The sequence below is a fragment of the Bos taurus genome, chromosome X (assembly GCF_002263795.3).
Source record: "Bos taurus isolate L1 Dominette 01449 registration number 42190680 breed Hereford chromosome X, ARS-UCD2.0, whole genome shotgun sequence".
Taxonomy (NCBI): Eukaryota; Metazoa; Chordata; class Mammalia; order Artiodactyla; family Bovidae; genus Bos; species Bos taurus.
The window spans coordinates 137,847,000-137,868,546 of record NC_037357.1 but is presented as its reverse complement, the minus strand read 5'-3'; the positions used below and the strand labels follow the sequence as shown (position 1 = coordinate 137,868,546).

The following is a 21,547-nucleotide window of genomic DNA, read 5'->3' as shown; positions in this document are numbered from 1 at the left end:
CATTTGCTGGTGGATTCTTTATCACTGAGCCGCCTGGGAAGTATGTATAAATGTTAGTCGCTCAGTTGTATCTGACTCTCTGTGACCCCATGGACTGCAGCCCACCAGGCTCCTCGGTCCATGAGATTTTCCAGGCAAGGATACTGCAGTGGGCTGCCATTTCCTTCTCCAGGGGGAAGCATGTATATGTATATATAAAGGGCATATGTATTTATACAGAAAAAAATATATAAACATATGCATATACATATATATGTATACATCCATATATTTATATATAATACACATTTTACATTCATTTTACAAAATAAACATTGCTATCTATGTTTCATCAATTCTTTCATAAAATATGAGACTTCAGATAACTGCTCATTGGAGGAGGTAGCTTAACAGGTGGTGCTAGTGGTAAAGAATCCGCCTACGAATGCAGGAGACGTAAGAGATACAGGTTTCATCCCTGGGTCAGGAAGATCCCCTGGAGAACTTCTCCAGTATTCTTGCCTGGAGAATCCCATGGACAGAGGAGCCTAGTGGTCTGCAGTCCATGGTGTTGCAAACAGTTGGACACGCTTGAGGTGACTTAACATACACACAGACACACACACACAATACCATTTAAGAGACACTCCTCCAGAACATTTCCTAAATAAGAAATTGGCTTTAAAATGACATGCAGGAGCATTGCTAAGAGTTGGACATGCCTGAAGCAACTTCACACACACACACACACACACACACACACACACAATACCATTTAAGAGCGACCTCTCCAGAACATTTCCTAAATAAGAGGTTGGTTTTAGAATGACATGCAGGAGCATTAAACCATACAGCCCTGTTTTAAAAGCTAAGCCTCTGGTTGCTTTAGAGTTTAACAATGTTTACTCTTACAGAACACGGGATGACAAAAGCAAAAGCTTTTTTAAAGGTTATGAAATAGTTTCATTTAAAACAGCAGTCGGCGATGCCAGCCTTGAGGAGACAGCCTCCTTACACAGAAACAGTGCTCAACAAGCTTGCCTTTGGCTCCTTGGCCAGGGCAGGGGTAAGCCCAGAAGACATTAACCCTGCTAGCAATCCTAAACTGTATCCCTATTTGCCTTATATGCATATTGCCAAAAATCCATTCTATGTGATTGTGCAAATCACCAACACTGGATGGAAGGCGTTTGTGAATGTATGAGCTTTGTCATGAGTTTAGCAACTCTCTGCAAAAGCCAGTGGGAAAATGTGAGATGTTTTTTAATTCTGCATGCAGGATCTGTGTCTTAAACATGTTCCAGTATCATAACCATTTAAAGATTCTTAACAATAGAGGCATTGGAAGGACGGATGCTGAAGCTGAAGCTCCAATCCTTTGGCCACCTGATGAGAAGAACTGACTCCTTGGAAAAGACCCTGATGCTGAGAAAGATTGAAGGCGGGAGGAGACGGGGATGACATAGGATGAGATGGTTGGATGGCATCACCGACTCGATGGACATGAGTTTGAGCAAGCTCCGGGAGTTGGTGATGGATAGGGAGGCCTGGTGTGCTGCAGTCCATGGGGCCGCAAAGAGTTGGAGACGACTGAGCAACTGAATGACAACAATAGAGAAAGTTTGCAGGGCTAGTGGGAATTGAGAAGTGGGGAGCTAGAAAGATCAGGGATTATTCAGAATATCACACTCAATGGAGTCTTTTCTGAATTGTTCAGTTCAGTTCAGAAGCTCAGTTGTGTCCAGGTGTTCTGAATCGTAAAGGAAATGAGTATGTGCATATTTGAGACTCCCCAGGAACCATTATACATCCCTCAACGATCAGGGATATCGTTTGAATGATAAAGTCCCCTTGCTTCACTGCAGTTAGAAGCCCTGGAGCCACAGGAAGAGTCACCGTTTTTCAGTCATTAAGTTATGTCAGACTCTTAGTGACCCCATGGACTGCAGCACACCAGACTTCTTTCTTTCACCATCACCCGGAATTTGCTCAAACTCATGTCCAACGAGCTGGTGATGCCATCCAACCATCTCATCCTCTGTCGTCCCCTTCTGCTCCCGCCTTCAATCTCTCCCAGCATCAGGGTCTTTTTCAATGAGTCAGTTCTTCGCATCAGGTGGCCCAAGTACTGGAGCTTCAGTTTGAGCATCAGTCCTTCCAATGAGCACCCAGGGCTGATCTCCTTTAGGATGGACTGGTTGGATCTCCTCAGTTTCAGCATCAGTCCTTCCAATGAACACCCAGGGCTGATCTCCTTTAGGATGGACTGGTTGGATCTCCTTGCAGTCCAATGGGCTCTCAAGAGTCTTCTCCAACACCACAAGGAAAACTGGCCCCCGTTGACCACATGTACAGAAACGCCCAGGCAGCAATGCAGATACACGGCAGTCAAAAGTCTATTAACTAATTTTTTTAATTTCTAAAAAATAAAGAAATCCTTTCCTTCCACATTCTTTCCCCTTTAACAGAAACGTCTCCCCTGGCCTCATTCATCTCCCAAATATATTCAAGGCGCTGATGTTCTAAATGGGCTTCCCAGGGGGCACAGTGATAAAGAATCTGCCCGCCAATGCAGGAGACACAGGAGATCTAGGTTTGATGTCTGTTATAATTCTGAATGCTCTAATGTTATAATCCTACAAATTGTAGACATCAAAGGGAGAAGTGCGGAGAATCTTTCGGAAACGCTTTCCTTACCACACGCTCTCCATGTCGAGTGAAAGAACTCCAACCCGAGCATAAAAACTATCTTTCTGAACGAGATTCCGAGCAGAGTTGATCTTATCGTGTGCTTTTCATGAGCTCTCATCCAGTTTAAAGTTGGAGAGAAAAACTGTATCCTGCCGATCAAGACAGAGACCCCCTAAGCCTTTTACACGCTCTGATTTCTGAACATCATTCCTATGAATATCCAATGAAAAGCAGTGTGAAGAGTGTTATCCAAACTTGTATTTTTATTATCATTGTTTCTTGTGTGTTTGTATATTGTGAGCAAGAGTTGTTTACAGTCATCACATACCTCTGAGCCCCTTTCCAGTGTCTCGGAAAGATACACATTTTTCACCTGCGTGGCATCCTGATTATTTTTTCCTAATGTGTTGCAGGAAAAAAAAATACATGTAGTGTTCTGTTTGGGCAAGACCTTTTTTTTCTGCCAAATGTGTTTTTTTGGGGAGGGAGGGTGGGAGAGGGTGGTCAGAGTCCAAGTCATTTATTTATGGATGAAGATAGATACATTTTATGAAAAGAAGCCATTTTAAAAGAACGTACAAAATTGACTTTGGAAAATGGGACCTAATTTTTTTTTGGAATGTTGTATTTTATTTATTATTTTAAAAATGTATTTCTTTTACACTGGAGGATCATTGATTTGCAATTGTTGGGTTAGATTCTGCTGTACATCAATGTCAATCAGCCATAGGTAAACATATGTCCCCTCCCTCTCCAGTCTCCCTCCCAGCCCCAGCCCATTCCTCCAGGTCATCATGGAGCACCGAGCTGAGCTCCCTGTATTATATACAGAACCTTCCCCCTGCCGTCTATTTCACAGATGGTAGCATACACGTCAATGCTACTCTATTTGTGGGATCTAATTATTTTCAAATAAGATTGCAAAACCATAGTACGAGATTCGACCTAATAATTATCAATTCAAAAGACAACTGTTTTACTTTTTAAAGATTATTTTTTGATGTGGACCATTTTTTAAAGTCTTTATTGAATTTGTTACACTATCAGTTCGGTTTTACGTTCTGGTTTTTTGACTGCCGGGAATGCGGGATATAGACTCCCTGACCAGGCATCGAACCCACGCCCTTTGCATTGGAAGGCGAAGTCTGAACCACTGGACTGCCAGGGAAGTCCCTTATTTTATTTTATATATTATTTATGATTAGTTTAAGAAGAAAATATCCAGCAGATGAGTCAGAGGAACAAATAGAGATGGAAAATTATTTTAAAAGAAAAAAAGTTAGTTATGTCTGGTTAAAAATGACTGCAGAGCTGAATTAAATGTATTCAGGTTGTTTTAATCTCTTGAGCTTTCCTGATAGCTCAGTTGGTAAAGAATCCGCCTGCAATGCAGAAGACCCCTGCTCAATTCCTGGGTCTGGAAGATCCCCTGGAGAAAGGATAGGCTACCCACTCCAATATTCTTGGGCTTTCTGGTGGCTCAGCTGGTAAAGAATCTGCCTGCAATGCAGGAGACCTGGGTTCAGTCCCTGGGTTGGGAAGATCCCCTGGAGAAGGGAAAGGCTACCCACTCCAGTATTCCGGCATGGATAATTCCAAGGAGTCTGCAGTCCATGGGGTTGCAAAGAGTTGGACACGACTGAGCGACTTTCACTTTCACTTCATCTTTCAATTTGTGCTTCAAAACACCTGTTTCCTGTCCCTTCTGTATTTCCCTCTGCTCTTTTTGTGCTTAGTCGCTCAGTCGTGTCCAACTCTTTGTGACCCCATAGACTACAAAGTCCGTGGAATTCTCCAGGCCAGAGCACTGGAGTGGGTTGCCATCCCTTCTCCAGGGGATCTTCCCAACCCAGGGATCGAACCCAGGTCCCCTGCACTGCAGTCAGATTCTTTACCGACTGAGCCACCAGGGAAGCCCCTTCTCTTTCTAATTACCTTTTCGTTTTTGTTTCGGCTGAGCCATGGCTTGTAGGATCTCAGTTCCCTCACCAGGGACTGAATCCGTGCCCCCGTGCGATGGAAGTTCCGAGTCCTGACCACCGAGTCCTTGGACCACCAAGGAAGTTCCTATTTTCCTTCTTTCCTTAGAATAAAAGTCGGAGATCCAGTTAGTCAAAGGTGTCTGTTCAGGACTCCTGACCAAACAGGACATTTGAAGGAGTCTCTATATCCCATTCTTCTTGTGCCTCTAGAATGTCATCTCCAGAAACTTCTATTAAACCACCTACTGCAATACTTGTATTTTTTCCCCTCACCATCTACTAGCCTGTGAGGTCTCCGAGTGCAAAGTATGGGTTTCCTTATTCTCAGTACCCCCTAAACGGCGTGGAAAACATGAAGTACTTGATAAGTCAGATAAACCGCAGGGTCCACCTTAAGCTTCCTCTCTCTTTCTCTGCTCTCATTTACCGCCAGCAAAGTGAATGATGCAAAGGGAACACGGGCACTAATGTTAATTACAAGGGGATTTTTCTCATGTGCTCAGTATACAGGGCGATGATTGTTCCGGGTGTAGAGCTGGAGCAAGCTCTAGGAGATGGCGTTGGACAGGGAAGCCTGGCGTGCTGCGGTCCATGGCGTCGCAGAGAGTCGGACACGACTGAGTGACTGAAAAACACACAAGCCGGCTAGGAGAGCTCTCCAGCAGCAGAGCAAAATGCTTCAGTGTATCACAAGGTTCTTAAAAAGCATCCTGCCACCTGTCACTAGTCCTCTGAGGCCAAAGGAGATGCAGAGATGAGGAAGTGAGGTGCTGAAGGAAACAGAGAAAGGTTATGGAGAAAAACACTGCCCTTTGTGGGAGAGCTCTCCCAGCTGGCTTGCGTGTCCTCTCTGTACTTTTATGAGCTTCCCTGGTGGCTCAGATGGTAAAGAGTCTGCCTGCAATGCAGGAGACAGGGGTTCCATCCCTGCGTGGGGAAGACCCCCTGGAGAAGGGCATGGCAACCCACTCCAGTATTCTTGCCTGGAGAATCCCATGGACAGAGGAGCCTGGCAGGCTTGCAGTCCGTGGGGTCGCAAAGGGTCAGACACAACTGAATGACTAACACTTTCACACTTTCTATACTTTTATAAATAATAAAAAAGCATGAACACCTTTTATAGTAATTGTGCATCATTTTGTTATATTTGTGTGAAACAGATGAAGCCAAAGAAAAAGCCAAAAAGAACTCTTTTGTATATTTTATGTCATTATCTAATGTTACCTTACTTTGAATACTTTTAAAATTAATACATTTCTATTCATCTATCCATCCATCCACCCATCACCAATTATCCATAATATCTACCTACCCCATCTATCGATTATCTATCTGTTCATTCATCAGCCACCTATGTAGTAAACTACCCATCTATCTATCCATCAATTATCTACCTATCTACCCATCAGCTATCGGTCAGCTCTCTATCTATCCATTCATTCATAAATCATCATCTATCTATTCATCTATCAAACTAGGCATCAGTTACCTATCATGTACGTATCCATCAATCACCATCTACCCTTCCATCAAATATCTGTCTAGTTACATACCTATACCTGCTGTTGTTCAGTCTGATTCTTTATGATCCCATTAACTACAGCAGGCCAGTCTTCCTTATCCTCCACTGTCTCCTGATGTTTGCTCAAGTTCGTGTTCATTAAGTTACTGATGCTATCTAACCATCCTATCTGTACCTACCTACCACTGATCTGTCCACCCACCCATCTGTATTTCTACCATCTTGTAAACGAACATTAAACACTTTCCCAAAGAAAAAATATCTTGTTGTAGAACAAAACACTAAATTCAATAAATGTTTAACTTTAAATAGAATGTGTGTATCTTCTATAAACAAAATGTTAAATAAATGTGTATTTTTGTGTGGCAAGTGAAAGTGAAGTCGCTCTTCACTGACTCTTTTTGACCCGATGACTCAAGTCTGACTCTTTGCAACCCCATGGACTGTAGCCAACCAGGCTTCTCCATCCATGGAATTTTCCAGGCACGAGAATTGGAGTGAGTTGCCACTTCCTGCTCCAGGGGATCTTCCCGACTCGGGGATCTAACCTGGGTCTCCTGCATTGCAGGCAGACGCTTTACCATCTGAACCACCAGGGAAGCCCACTGTTACTATTTTGACATGATTTACTAGGATTACAAACAAAATATCAATACATTTGAACCTCTAGTAAGTATTTGTTTTTATTTCTCCCTAACTAGAATTGCCTTTCAATGTGTAAAGTGAAGTGAAAGGGAAAGTTGCTCAGTTGTGTCTGACTCTTTGAGACCCCATTGACTATACAGTCCATGGGATTCTCCAGGCCAGAAAACTGGAGTGGGTAGCCTTTCCCTTCTCCAGGGGATCTTCCCAACCCAGGAATCGCCTGCATTGCAGGCGGCTTCTTTACCAACTGAGCTGTCAGGGAAGCCTCAATGTGTAACATGAATGTTTAATGTGTAAACTGAAAGAGTGTTTTGACCCTACAACACTGATTTCACTGTAGACCCCTGTTTTGAAACGATATTCTTATTTGACAAAGTAACTTGCAGAATATGACCCAGCACAGCCAGAAATCAATACATAAAACTGTTGGATTATACATATCCATTGATTAAAAAAATTTTTTTATTCCCTTATTTTTGTCTGTGCTGGGTTCCCATTGCTGTTCAAGGTTTTCTCTAGTCGAGATGAGCCGGGGCTATTCTCTAGTCATGGTGCAGGGTCTTCTCACTCTGGCGGCCTCCCCTTGTTGCCGAGCGTCGAGATGAGCCAGGGCTATTCTCTAGCTGTGGTGCAGGGTCTTCTCACTCTGGCGGCCTCCCCTTGTTGCCGAGCACAGGCTCTAGGGCGGGAGGGCTTCAGGATTTGCGGTCCCCGGGCTCTAGAGCACAGACTCAGTAGCTGTGGTGCTCGGGCTTAGTTGCTCTGTGATATGTGCTATCTTCCCAGATCAGGGATCAAACTCATGCCTCCTTCACTGACACGCAGAATCTTTACCACCGAGTCAGTAGGGAAGCCTTATCCCTTGTTCCTGGACTCTCATGCCTGAAGATTCCTTTCAGCGTTTTCAACCTATATGTACACTTAATAAAAACCTAGAGAGAGCGGGACTTCCATGGTGGTGCAGTGGCTAAGACTCTGAGCTCCCAGTACAGGGGACCCTGGTTCGATCCCTGGTCAGGTAACTATTATTAGATCCCTCAAGCTACAACTGAGAGTTTGCATGCCCACAACTGACCAAAAAAAACCCAAAACATCCTGAGTGCCACAAGACTCAGTGTAGCCAAATCAATGCACGATATATATATATATATATATATATATATATATATATAAAAGGAGTACATAACAGCTTTTGAGACTTCTGACTACATTTTCCTGGTGGTGTTTCGTGTCCAGAATCACACTGCCTCTGTTGAACAGTAAATCAGATTGCAAACCCTAGGGATGATCTGAAGTGACTGCCAAGGGTGAGTTGAACATGACCAGTGAGGCTGAGGGTACAAAGTGAGAGATGAGGAACTCAGGAACAGGTGTGTGTGTTGGGGGACAGGGGGCTGCAGGGGCAAGCCAACATGCCCTGGGTGTTCAGTTCTGTCGGTGTTCCGTGAAAAGTCTAAGGGTAACTGAGATGAATCTCCAGGTGAGTGAAGAGTGGGCCTTTACAGTACACAAAGAATTTTCCTGCTATTTAAAATGATGCCAGATGACAGAGTGAGGTGAAGCCTTCTTTTCTCCTCCCTCCCTCCCTCCCTTGCTTCCTTCCATCCATTAATCCATCATCCATCCACCCATCCATCATTCATCCATCAATCATCCATCCATCATCCATCCATCCTTCCATCCATCATCCATCTATTATCCATCCTTCCATCCATCATCCATCTATCATCCACCCATCATCCATCTATCATCCATCCATCCATCCATCCATCCTTCCATCCATCATCCATCATCTTTCTATCTATTCATCCATCAATCATCCATCCATCCATCCTTCCATCCACCCATCCATCATTCATCCATCAATCATCCATTCATCATCCATCCATCCGTCCTTCCATCCATCATCCATCCATTCATCCATCATCCATCCACTCATCCATCATCCAACCACCCATCCACACATCCATCCATCCATCATCCAGCCATCCTTCCATCCATTATCTATCAGCCTTCCATTCATCCATCCATCATCCCTCCATCATCCTTCCATCCCTCCATCATCCTTCCATCCCTCCCTCATCTTTCCATCCATCTGTCATCTTTCCATCCTTCCTTCTCTCCATCCACCCATCCTTCCATCCATTATCTATCATCCTTCCATTCATCCATCCATCATCCCTCCAGCATCCTTCCATCCCTCCATCATCCTTCCATCCCTCCCTCCATCCATCCATCCTTTTGTCTTGCATTGTTCCTTCCTCCCTTCCTCTTTCACAACTGGCTATCCAGCAAACCAACATGAATAAACAGACAACAAGCCCCACAAAGAATGCTTTTTATTCTGAAATATTTCTCTGTAATCACTGCTGCAGCTTCCCCTAGTTAACCCATTTTTTCCCCCTGACAAATCTTCTTGTTTGTCTATGAAACAACAGTAATTACTTGATCTATGGAGATCTCCTTGTGAACAACATCTTGTAAATGTGGATTCACAGGGAGAGAAGGCAAGAAGCCTGGCTGATAAGCATATATGTACCATCTTACACCTCCAAATTATGGTGAAATATGGCAACATTTTACTTGTCTTGAGGGATACATTTGTTTGGCTCAGGTAATTAAGCTGGCCTCTCTGAGCATCTGGCATCATGAAAGGAATGAGAGATGACTCATTTGAATCATCCAGGTATCCGAAAAAACAAATTCTCTTTTTCTGAGTGCCCAAATTTTGTGGAGATCATTATTATGGTTTTGTACAGTGTATCGGAAGCTAAATTCTGAGCAAAATGGCTCAACTGTGGAACATTTGTTAACAGAAAGCATTGATTAGTTAGGCTTTTATTCATATTCCTTGGCATGCTAAATTAAAAAAACATTTATTTGTTCTTTTATCTATGGTCAGGCTTCCCTGGTGGCTCAGATGGTAAAGAATCCGCCTGCAATGTTGGAGACCTGGGTTTGATCCTTGGGTTGGGAAGATCCCTTGGAGGAGGGCATGGCAACCCACTCCAGTATTCTCGCCTGGAGAATCCCATGGACAGAGGAGCCTGGCGGGCTACAGTCTACAGTGTCACAAACAGCCAGACACGACTGAGTGACTAAACACATATATGGTTACGTCAGAGTCTTAGTTGAGGCGTGCGGGCTTCTTTGTAGTCCCCAAAATCAGCAAGCCTTCAGTTTTCCCTCTGGGCTGCTTTAGTAACGAGCACGGACCATCCGTCATCACTCAACGTGAGTGTGCCTACACACACATATTAGAGTTTCGATAAAATCCTGTTAGTATAATGCACATGTTCACTGCCCTTGGAATTTTCCCCTGAATAAATGGGTGGGGATTTTCCCACTATCTTACATAAACAGGGATGGATGTCACTTACTTCCAGGATAAGACAGATGTGAGAGAAGATTAGCAGTGACAGGGTCTTGAAGGACTGGTAAGAAGGTTTACAGACAGTTTATGAGACGCTACCGTCTGCTGGCTGTAGGATGCCGGAACCCAGAGCTTACTCATCTACTTAGTACACGGCAGGAGCAAACACCCCGAGGTGTGTCTCATATGAAGCAGAAGTGCTGTTGTATAGCTGCTCAGTTGTGTCTGACTCTTTGTGACCCCATGGACTGTAGCCCGCCAGGCTTCTCTGTCCTTGGGACTCTCCAGGCAAGAATACTGGAGTGGGTTGCCATTTCCTTCTCCAGGGGACCTTCCTGACCCGGGGGTCAAACTCGTGCCTCCTTCACTGGCAGGCGGGTTCTTCACCATTAAGCCACCTGGGAAATCCACAGTCTCCAGTGACTTTTGCCAAACGATAAGTCACGGTTCCTCTTTTAAGTTGTATAATATTTCATTGAAATGCATGGTGGTGGACTTCCCTGGTGTCCAGGAGGTTAAGCGTCTGCCTTGCAACACCCGGAACATGGGTTCAATCCCTGGTCTGGGAAGATCCCACATGCCACGGAGCGACTAAGCCCAGGCACCACAGCTACTGAAGCCCGAGTTCTAGACCCTGCAAAGCATGACAAAAGAAGCCACAGCAATGAAAAGCCAAAACACAACTAGAGAGCCTCCCCTGCTCACGGCAACTAGAGAAGAGTCTGCCCAGCAATGAAGACAGAGCATGGCCATCAAATAAATACTCTTAAAAATAGGGAAGCAGAAGATGTGTTTCACAGAGCCCAGTAATCTTTGCCAAATGGTAATACACACCTCCTAATAGAACTGGGTTTTCCAGTGGTCCTGTATGGATGTGAGCACTGGACTATAAAGGAATTGAGCAGCAAATAATTGATGCTTTTGAACTGTGGTGCTGGAGAAGACTCTTGAGAGCCCCTTGGACTGCAAGGCGATCCAACCAGTCCATTCTAAAGGAGATCAGTCCTGAATGTTCATTGGAAGGGCTGATGCTGAAGCTGAAACTCCAGTCCTTTGGTCATCTGATGCGAAGAGCTGACTCATTTGAAAAGACCCTAATGCTGGAAAAGATTGAAGGCAGGAGGAGAAGGGGACGACAGAGGATGGCATCACTGACTCAATGGACATGAGTTTGGGTAAACTCCGGGAGTTGGTGATGGACAGGGAGGCCTGGCGTGCTGCAGTCGATGGGGTCACAAAGAGTTGGATACAACTGAGCAACTGAACTGAACTTAACTAAATAGTACTCAGCTATACAAAAGAACTCATTGCACTCAGTTCTAATGAGGTCGATGAACCTAGAGCCTAGACACAGAGTAAAAGTGTTAATTGCTCAGTCACGTCCCACTCTTTGCAATCCTGTCGACTGTAGCCCATCAGGCTCCTCTGTCCGGGGATTCTCCAGGCAAGCATACTGCAGTGGTTGCCGTTCCCTTCTCCAGGGGGTCTTCCCAACCCAGGAATTGAACCCAGGTCTCCTGCACTGCAGGCAGATTCTTTACCACGTGAGCCACCAGGGAAGCCCATATGGAGAACAGTAAGTCAGAAAAAGAAAGACAAATATCGCACATTAATGCATATATATGGAATCTGGAAGGATGGTACTCATGATAGTATGTGCAGGGCAGCAAAGGAGACATTTTGGACATCGTGGAGGAAAGAGAGGGTGGGATGATTTGGGAGAATAGCGTTGAAGCATCCACATTACCATATGTAAAACAGACAGCTAGTGGGAGTTCCGTGTATGACGAAGGGAACCCAAAGCCAGTGCTGTGTCACAGCGTAGATGGGTGTGACTCAGTGGGAGGTGGGAAAGAGGTTCAAGAGGGAGGGGACCCTAACCCTAACCTAACCTAATAGCAGTTTTTCATTTCCACTGGAAGTTTTACGATTGCTCCGTTAGGAATACGTTTGTAACTTTCAACCACCTTTTTTTACTCCTCCCCCGTCCCCCCCCCACCCCGCCCCGCCCCGCGCTGCCTAAAGCCATTTGAAATATGAAACTGAGACATAGTGTCAAAAAAAGACTGATGGAGAGGGATCCCCAAGCTCTCTGCCACCCTGGAGAACGGTGAGGAGGCAGAAAGGACGTGATTTGTGGTCCAGACCTATTTCCCAGGACGCCCACAGCTTGAATATCTAATCGGGAGATGGATACACGGGCCGGGTTCTAGACTGGGGTGTGTTTCGTCAACCGCATCGAGGGTGTCTCCAGTCCGCGTTTTTCCCGCCGCTGTGCTTTAGGTTCTAGTCTTATATGATGCCCGCCCCCGGCCCCACCCCCCGGAACTGTTTCTTTTTGGAAAACAGCCAAGAGGCGAGGCCGTTCAATGAACGTTGTCATCACTCCCACCGAGTCGCCGAGCAATCTTTCTGAATTCGGAGCATCCTCTGTGCTGGCTGGAAACCCCTGGTTTGTTTTCCAGGCCAGAAAAAAAAAAAAAAAAAAAGAAAGAAACGGGGCTGACATGGAGAAGGAGCTAACGTGATGCCCGTGGTCGAAGGCGCCTTGACGGCCACGACCTCCATCAGCAGCACTGCCTGGGATGGTGAGTGACCGGGAGCATTAATGGTCTGCAGCCCTGTAGGCTGCCTCGGGCAGGAGTGCTGGTCTCCGAGAGAAGCGGGGGTCGAGGGGTGGGGAGTGAAAAATAAAGAGGCGGAAGACCCCATCGCCAGCCGCAGCGAGGCCTCGGGAAGAAAAGGATGTTTTCGTTAACAAGTTATGTTTCTATTGTTCTCAACTGCAAATCTCACCAAACTGCTAAGAATTTTTTTTTCTTTCCTCTGTCTTCCATGGTCTTGAAGAGGATTTAAGATAGTTATTTTTTTAATTATCAAAAATTTTTTTTACTGAAGTGCAATGCAGTTATAATGTGATAGTTTCAAGTGTGCAGCAAAGTGATTCAATTATATGTGTGTACACACACACACACACACACACACATACACATGGTCAGCTGCTCAGTCCTGAAGGACTCTTTCTGACCCCATGGACTGTAGCCCCCCAGACTCCTCTGTCCATGGGATGCTCCAGGCAAGAAGATTGGAGTGGGTTGCCACTTCCGGCTCCAAATGGAGGAAATAGCCTTGTTTTTTCTTTCCAAAAGCCGTGCGTGTGCCTTTTTTTTTTTTTTTTTTAATAATGGAAAGTTGAATGAGGGTTTTCACTAACAGAGCTTTCACACTGATGGCAATAACATTGGTTTAACGTGAACACTGGAGAAGGGAAGGGCAACCCACTTGGGTATCCTAGCCTGAAGCATCACATGGACAGAGGAGTCTGGGGGGCTCCAGTCCACGGGGTCGCAAAGAGTTGGACACAACTGAGTGACTGACTATATATATATATATATATATATATATACATACATATATGGAGAGAGAGAGAGAGAGCGCTGTCAAAAAGTTCCGTAAGATATTATGGAAAAACCAAAATGAACTTTTGGGCGTATATATATCACATATATATATATATATTGGATTACTTTCCATTACAGATCATTATAGATTTTATAGATACTGAGTTTCCTGTGCTAGAGAGTAGGGCCTTGTTGTTTATCTATTTGATATATAGTATTGTGTATCTCCTCGGAGAAGGCAATGGCACCCCACTCCAGTACTCTTGCCTGGAAAATCCCATGGACGGAGGAGCCTGGTAGGCTGCAGTCCATGGGGTCGCTAAGAGTCGGACACGAATGAGCGACTTCACTTTGACTTTTCACTTTCATGCATCGGAGAAGGAAATGGCAACCCACTCCAGTGTTCTTGCCTGGAGAATCCCAGGGACGGGGGAGCCTCGTGGGCTGCCGTCTACGGGGTCGCACAGACTCGGACATGACTGAAGTGACTTAGCAGCAGCAGCAGCAGCAGCATTGTGTATCTCCTAACCCCAAACCAGTAATTTATCCCTCCCTCCTTTTCTCCCCTGGTAGCCGTTAAGCTGTCCATGTTTGTAAGTCTCCTTCTGTTTTGTAAATAAGTTCCATCGTATGATCTTTTTAGAGTCCACATATAAGGGGCGTGATGCGATCTAGTCTTTCTATGTCTGACAGCTTCACTCAGCACGACAGCCTCTAGTTGAATGCATGTTGCTGCAGATGGCATGCTCTCATTCTTTTTCATGGCTGAGTAGTATTCCACGATGTATACATGTACCACATCTTCTTTATCCATCCCTCGGTTGATGGACACTTAGGTTGCTTCCACGTCTTGGCTGTTGTAAACAGTGCTGTTATGAACATTGGGGTGTCTGTGTATTTTTGAATTTAAAGTTTTGTGTTGGCTATGTGCCCAGGAGGAAAGAACAGTTTTGAAAGACCATTTTCTTCTGGCATTTTCTCAGAAAAAAAAAATCTCTTAATTCATTATTTCAGAGAAAAAGTTGAATATTCTACGTAATGGTTCTTTATTCCTCTCCCCTTTTCTGTATTCAATTCCCTCTTTTATTAATTCTCATTGGACTGCTATTATTATTATTGTTTGCATTATAAAAGTGAAGCCTTGGGTCAGGCACCGTCACTTCTTCTGATTCAGCTCAGTCATCACTTTGGGCAGAGTATGTTTTTCAATTCTACTGACCTCGGCCTGAAATCAATTTCTTATAGCACCCTAATGTGTGTTTTCTAAGTTGCTTCAGTCGTGTCTGACTCTTTGCGACCCCATGGACCATAGCCCACCAGGCTCCTCTGTCCATGGGATTTCCCAGGCCAGAAAACTGGAGTGGGTTACCATTTCCTTTTCCAGAGGGATTTCCCCAACCCAAGGATGAAACTTGGGTCTCCTGCATTGGCAGGTGGATTCTTCACACCTGACCCACCAGGGAAGCCCGATAGCACCTAATGGGATGAAAACCCTTGATGCTGGGAAAGATTGAGGGCAGGAGGAGAAGGGGATGACAGAGCATGAGATGGTCGGATGGCATTACCGAGTCAACGGACGTGAGTTTGAGCAAGCTCTAGGAATTGGTGATGGACAGGAAAGCCTGGCGTGTTGCAGTCTGTGGGGTCGCAAAGAGTCGCACGCGACTGAGAAGCTGAACAGCGACAGGAACAGAGAGTGACTTGGGTGGATATTGTGAAAAGTACACCTCATTTATTAAATAGGAAAATAAATACAGAATGAGGCCAGGAAGGAAGGCCTGACGGAGGGAAGGAGGGATGTAAGGATGGGAAAGAGGGAAGAGGGGAGAATGAAGGAAAGAAAGAGAAAGAAAAAGAAAGAAAGAAGACAAAGAAGGAATAAGAAAGTAAACAAGCCAACTCGTAGGAAGCAAAAGAAAAGGAAATCGCGGGGAACATCATTTTGGCAGAATGTGAAACAAGACTTCAAACATTATTTTGGAGGATGCAAGTAAATTAAATCAATTATGGCCCCTTTGAAATAAAATCCCACGGATGCCACGGGATCTGAGAAGCAATGAAAGTAAACTACCGCAGATGATGGAAAAAAAAAATTGAAGTACACCACACAGAGACGGCAAAATTGGAGAGAAAAGCAATAGCATGATAAAGATGAAATGAAGGTGGAGAGTACCAGATCGCAGAGCAGAAAGACTTGAAGGAGTTAGACGGGAGGTTAGACTTCTATAATCTAAGCTACACGAAATAAAGAACTCAGATTCAACATGTGTTCAGACCGAAATATGATAGCGGCATCCGGACAGAAAACAAGCTGAATTTATGCCGCGCTCATAATCCTTTGAGAAGGGATTTTGGAGGCAGACTTTTTAATCAGTGATGGAGTGACCTAAAAGGCAGTAATTACTTGAGACACCCCCGGGGGGCAAATCACAGAGATGGAACCATTTCCTACCCTGAGCTGTCGTCATTCAACTGTAAATGTTACGGGGAAGATATTTCCAAACACAGGAGACCTGGGGAAACAGAAAGCAGCCCTTCTCAAAAGGAAAAGGGAATCTGAACCCAGCCGGTCACGTAGATGAATGTTAAAGCCCAAAGCAACATACCGGGGATGGTAAAAAGCACCAAGGCAGGTGTTTGCCATGCATAATTTATCTGTTATACAAATGCAAAAAGTAGCTTTGTCACACTGATCCAAAGTAGGGATGGATGGGGAGACAGTGTCAGGACTAAGTTGAAATATGTCTCTCGATCGCTCTTCACAAAACAAGTGGACCTTTCAAAGATGATAGACAGTGATAGAGGTTTATGGATATTATTCAAGAGTTTGGAGGACCCACTAGAACAACGAGACACAATGAAATAGTGAAAGAGAGGCAGAAAAGAATAAGGCAGGATGATCAATATGTTTTGAACGTCCATATCTTTGTGAATAGGAATCAGTGCCAGGTTTATGCAGATAAGACAGGGACTTGCCTAGGTGGGGTCAGTGGTTAGGAATCCACCTTCCAGTGCAGGGGACACAGGTTTGACCCCTGGTCCCGAACGATCCCATATGCCCTGGGGCAACTAAGCTCGTGTGCCAGAACTGTGAAGTCTGCCCTAGAGACCTTGCTCTGCAACAGGAGAGGCCCCCGCAATGAGAAACCCCACACCGCAGCTAGAGAGTAGCCCTCTCTGGCCACAGTTAGGGAAAGCCCACGCTCAGCCACAAAGACACAGCCAAAGTAAATAGATAAAGATGAGGATAAAACAAGGAAGGATTTTGAATATACTTACAGCTGGTATTAATCAACTTGAAAGTTGGACCATAGATGAGGCAATGTCCATATTTGGGAAGGAAAGTAAAAATACACACACACAGAAACACAAAATCAGTTATTCAAACTCATGTCCATTGAGTCGGTGATGCCGTCCAACCGTCTCATCCTCTGTCGTCCCCTTCTCCTCCTGCCTTCAATCCTTCCCAGCATCAGGGTGTTTTCCAATGATCTGGCTCTTCACATCAGGTGGACAGAGTATCGGAGCTTCAGCATCAGTTTTCCTTATGAATATTCAGGACTGATTTCCTTTAGGATGGACTGCTTGGATCTCCTTGCAATCCAAGGGACTTCTCCAGCACCAAAGTTCAAAAGCATCAGTTCTTCAACACTCCGCTTTCTTTATGGTCCAACTCTCACATCCATACATGACTGCTGGAAAAACCATACTTTTGACCAAACCTTTGACCAAACCAGACCTTTGTTGGTAAAGTAATGTCTCTGCTTTTTAATATGCTGTCTAGGTTGGTCATATCTTTTCTTCCAAGGAGCAAGCATCTTTTAATTTCATGGCTGCAGTCACCATCTGCAGTGATGTTGGAGCCCCCCAAAATATAGTCTGTCACTGTTTCCACTGTGTCCCCATCTATTTGCCATGAAGTGATGGGACCGGATGCCATGATCTTTGTTTTCTGAATGTTGAGTTTTAGGCCGGCTTTCTCACTCTCCTCTTTTCACTTTACTGTGGCAGTCCACTCCAGCACTCTTGCCTGGAAAATCCCATGGACGGAGGAGCCTGATAGGCTACAGTCCATGGGGTTGCAAAGAGTCGGACACAACTGAGCAACTTCACATTCACTTACATCTCAGTTTAGCAAGACCGTCACTGATTTTAGTCTGGGTGTTCCGATACAGAAGAAAGCTGCTCACTATTTGTTCCCTTTTTTGTTCTCTGTCCACGTGAATCAACTATCTCTGACGTCACTTGCTCCCCATGAGCAGTAGCAAGGACCAGAGAAAAATCCATAATGTTTTCTCCTTCGAGTCGACTGAAACCCTGAACTGCATTTTGTGAAAATAGTATATTGATCAAACTCATCAATATAAATAACTTGGAATAATCATTAAAAAAACCCTCAAGTCCCATTCAGGATTTTTGGCGGATGAAAATACATAATGAAGAGAGCTATCAGGATGACAGCATTGTCCAGCTGATCGTACCGGACTGAAGGAGATATAATAGGAAATTGGTTTCCTCAAGTCAAAACAAAATAATGTTGTTATACCCTGGCATTCTCAGAAAGGTATTGCTTTGGGATTTTTAGACTTTTCATGCTTTATAAGTGTGGGCAGTAAGGGAGAAAACAGAAAACACTGAGGAGAGAAGAATATATATAAGGATCTGTCTTTAAAAATCCACTCTTAGGGGACCTCCTGGTGGTGCCAGGATTAAGACTGTGCTTCCAGTGCAGGGGTCTGGGTTCAATCCCTGCTCAGGGAGGTAGATAATGCATGCTACAATGAAGACCAAAGACCTCACATGCGGCAACCAAGACCCAGAGCAGCCAAATAAGAAAATATATATATATATATTTAAAAAAATTCTGATAGTGGGACTTCCCTGATGGTCCAGTGGCTAAGACTCTGCACTCCCACCCAGCGTAGGGAGTCCAGGTTCACTCTGGACTCCCTAGAATAACTAGATCCCACACGCCACAACCAAGATTTGATACAGCCAAATAAATAAATATTTTTTTAAAATGTGATATAGTATAGTGAAGTCGCTCAGTCACGTCCGACTCTTTGTGACCCCATGGATTACATATATAAAGTGAAAGTGAAGTCGCTCAGTCGTGTCCGACTCTTTGTGACCCCATGGACTGTAGCCTACCAGGCTCCTCTGTCCGTGGGATTTTCCAGGCAGTAGTCCTGGAGTGGATTGCCATTTCCTTCTCCAGGGGATCTTCCCAACCCAGGGATCGAACCTGGGTCTCCAGCATTGTAGACAGAGGCTTTACCGTCTGAGCCACCAGGGGAGTGCCCAATCTAATATTAACCATGTATTTTTTTTTTAAGTTTGGCTTTCTTTATTATTTATTTCTTTTTAAAAATTTATTTATTTTAATTTAAAAAGTCAGCATTAAATTCCAATAGCATACAATGCACGGTATTCAAATATATACAAGTTAAGCAAGTTGAAATGTACCTTTAAAATAGACAAGCTAACGCTTTTTAATGTATTCACGGACTTACCACCACCACAATCCAGGTCAGGACCTTTCTTTCCTCTGAAAAGAAGCCTTCTACACACTAGGTCACTTCTCATTCCTGGTCACCTCGATGCCCTTGGAGACCATGAATCTACCTTCTGTCTGTAGGTTTTCTTATGCTGCATGTTGTAAGTGAAAAAGCACACAGCCTGTGTGGTTTTTCGGGATCTGGCATAGTGATTTCAAGGTTCACCCATACTGAAGCCTGTGTGATTGGTACATTGAGGTTGCGTGAAGTTGCTCAGTCATGTCCGACTCTTTGTGACCCCATGGACTATAGCCCATCAGGCTTCTCCATCCATGAAATTTTCCAGGCAACAGTCCTGGAGTGGGTTGCCACTTCCTTCTCCAGAGGATCTTCCTGTCCCAGGGATTGAACCCGGGTATCCCGCATTGTGGGCAGATGCTTTTACCATCTGAGCCACCAGGGAAGCCCGATTGGTACATTCTTATTTGTTATTGCAGTTCAGTCGCTCGGTGGTGTCTGACTCTTTGCGCCCCATGGACTGCAGCAGGCCAGGCCTCCCTGTCCTTCACCATCTCCCGAAGTTTGCTCAGACTCATGTCCACCGAGTGAGTGAAGCTGTCTAATCACCCTATCTCATTCCTTTCTATGATCCGGTAATATTTTGTGACTATATGGACAGAACACACTTTGTTTTTCTATTCACCCACCCATGGACATTTGCAAGGTTTCCATTAGCTTAGCTACGGTTACAAACAGCACTGAATGTCCACGGACAAGTTCTACGATGGAGACATGCTTTCTTACACAACCTGGAGTGGAATTGCTACATCACAGTAAAGATGTATCATGAAAGATTGGCATTTGCCTTTATTTCAAAGAAAATGCAAGACTGTATGTGTGTGTTTGCCAACGAGTGTGTACGACAGAGCCTAGCCCACGTAGTACATGATACACTGTGTCACGTGATTTATATCAGCCTCACATGTCAAGTACCCAAGATCACTGGAGCCTGTCTTTCAGCTTCCAGATACAACTTGTGTTTCTAAACCTCCTCTCTTTCTTGGTTCTTTTCTCTATACAGAAGGCCTTCTGTGAAAAGTATAGGCGGGGCTTTTCCTCAGCTCCTGGCCTATGTGATTTCCTTATCATACACACTCCCATCACTCATTTTAAATTCACTTTTAATTGCTCATGAGTATATTAGAAATGTGCCAGTATTTGTGATTAGCACAGAATCAGAGTCGTAGAGCTGCTGCTGCTGCTGCTAAGTCGCTTCAGTCGTGTCCGACTCTGTGGGACCCCACAGATGGCAGCCCGTCAGGCTCCCCCGTCCCTGGGATTCTCCAGGCAGGAACACTGGAGTGGGTTGCCCTTTCCTTCTCCAATGCATGAAAGTGAAAAGTCAAAGTGAGGTCGCTCAGCCGTGTCTGACTCTGAGCGACCCCATGGACTGCAGCCTACCAGGCTCTTCCGTCCATGGGATTTCCCAGGCAAGAGTACTGGAGTGGGGTGCCACTGAATCAGAGTCGTAGAGCAGGGAGCCTCAAATTCCTCTCTTACAAGCATCTTAAGTTTCTTTATGGGACTTCCCTGGTGGTCCGGTGGTTAGAAAATCTGCCTTGCAGTTCAGGGGACATAGGTTCGAGCCCTAGTCCAGGAACTAAGATCATAACATTGCACAGAGCAGCTAAACCCTTGAGTGTAAATAAATATATAAATGTGTAAATAAATACGTAAAAATATATAAATACGTAAATAAATACATAAATAAATGTACATATATTAAAATAATTTGTTTTTCTTACTCCCCCATCATGTCTGAAACTAGCAGTTTTTCTTTGAATTAACTTGAAGCATTCACCGACTGAAATGCATGAGAGAATTCTAAATGTCCTTTGTACAGTCCAGGAACTCTGGCAGTTAATAAAAATCTTAACAATGGAAAAAATGTGAAAGGAAATTAACTTTTACAGTCTTCTGTTGCTCACTGAAATTTAGTTGGTGGTAGGAGAAAAAAAGAAAAAAAAAAGGATAGAAATGTAGCCATGAGAATAGAAAGATATGATTATTTAAATCATCCAAGGTTTTCCCTGATAGCTGAGTTGGTAAAGCATCTGCCTCCAATGCAGGAGACCCTGGTTCCATTCCTGGGTTGGGAAGATCCACTGGAGAAGAGATAGGCTACCCATCCAGTATCCTTGGGCTTCCCTGGTGGTTCAGCTGGTAAAGAATCCGCTTGCAATATGGGAGACTTGGGTTCAATCCCTGGATTGGGCAGATCCCCTGGAGAAGGGAAAGGTTACCCACTCCAGTATTCTGGCCTGGAGAATTCCATGGACTGCAGCACACCAGGCTTCCTTGTCCTTCACCAACCCCCAGAACCTGCGGAAACTCACGTCCATCGAGTCGGTGATGCCATCCCACCATCTCATCCTCTGTCGTCCCCTTCTCCTCAT

At 44.6% G+C, this 21,547-nt stretch overlaps 1 non-coding gene across 1 annotated transcript; it reads left to right on the top strand.

Annotated features, from left to right (window-relative positions):
• Positions 1 to 21,178: 21,178 nt before the first annotated feature.
• TRNAW-CCA (transfer RNA tryptophan (anticodon CCA)) lies at positions 21,179 to 21,250 on the top strand. Its single transcript has one exon. It is a non-coding gene; the product is annotated as a tRNA-Trp (tRNA).
• The last annotated feature ends 297 nt before the right edge of the window (positions 21,251 to 21,547 follow it).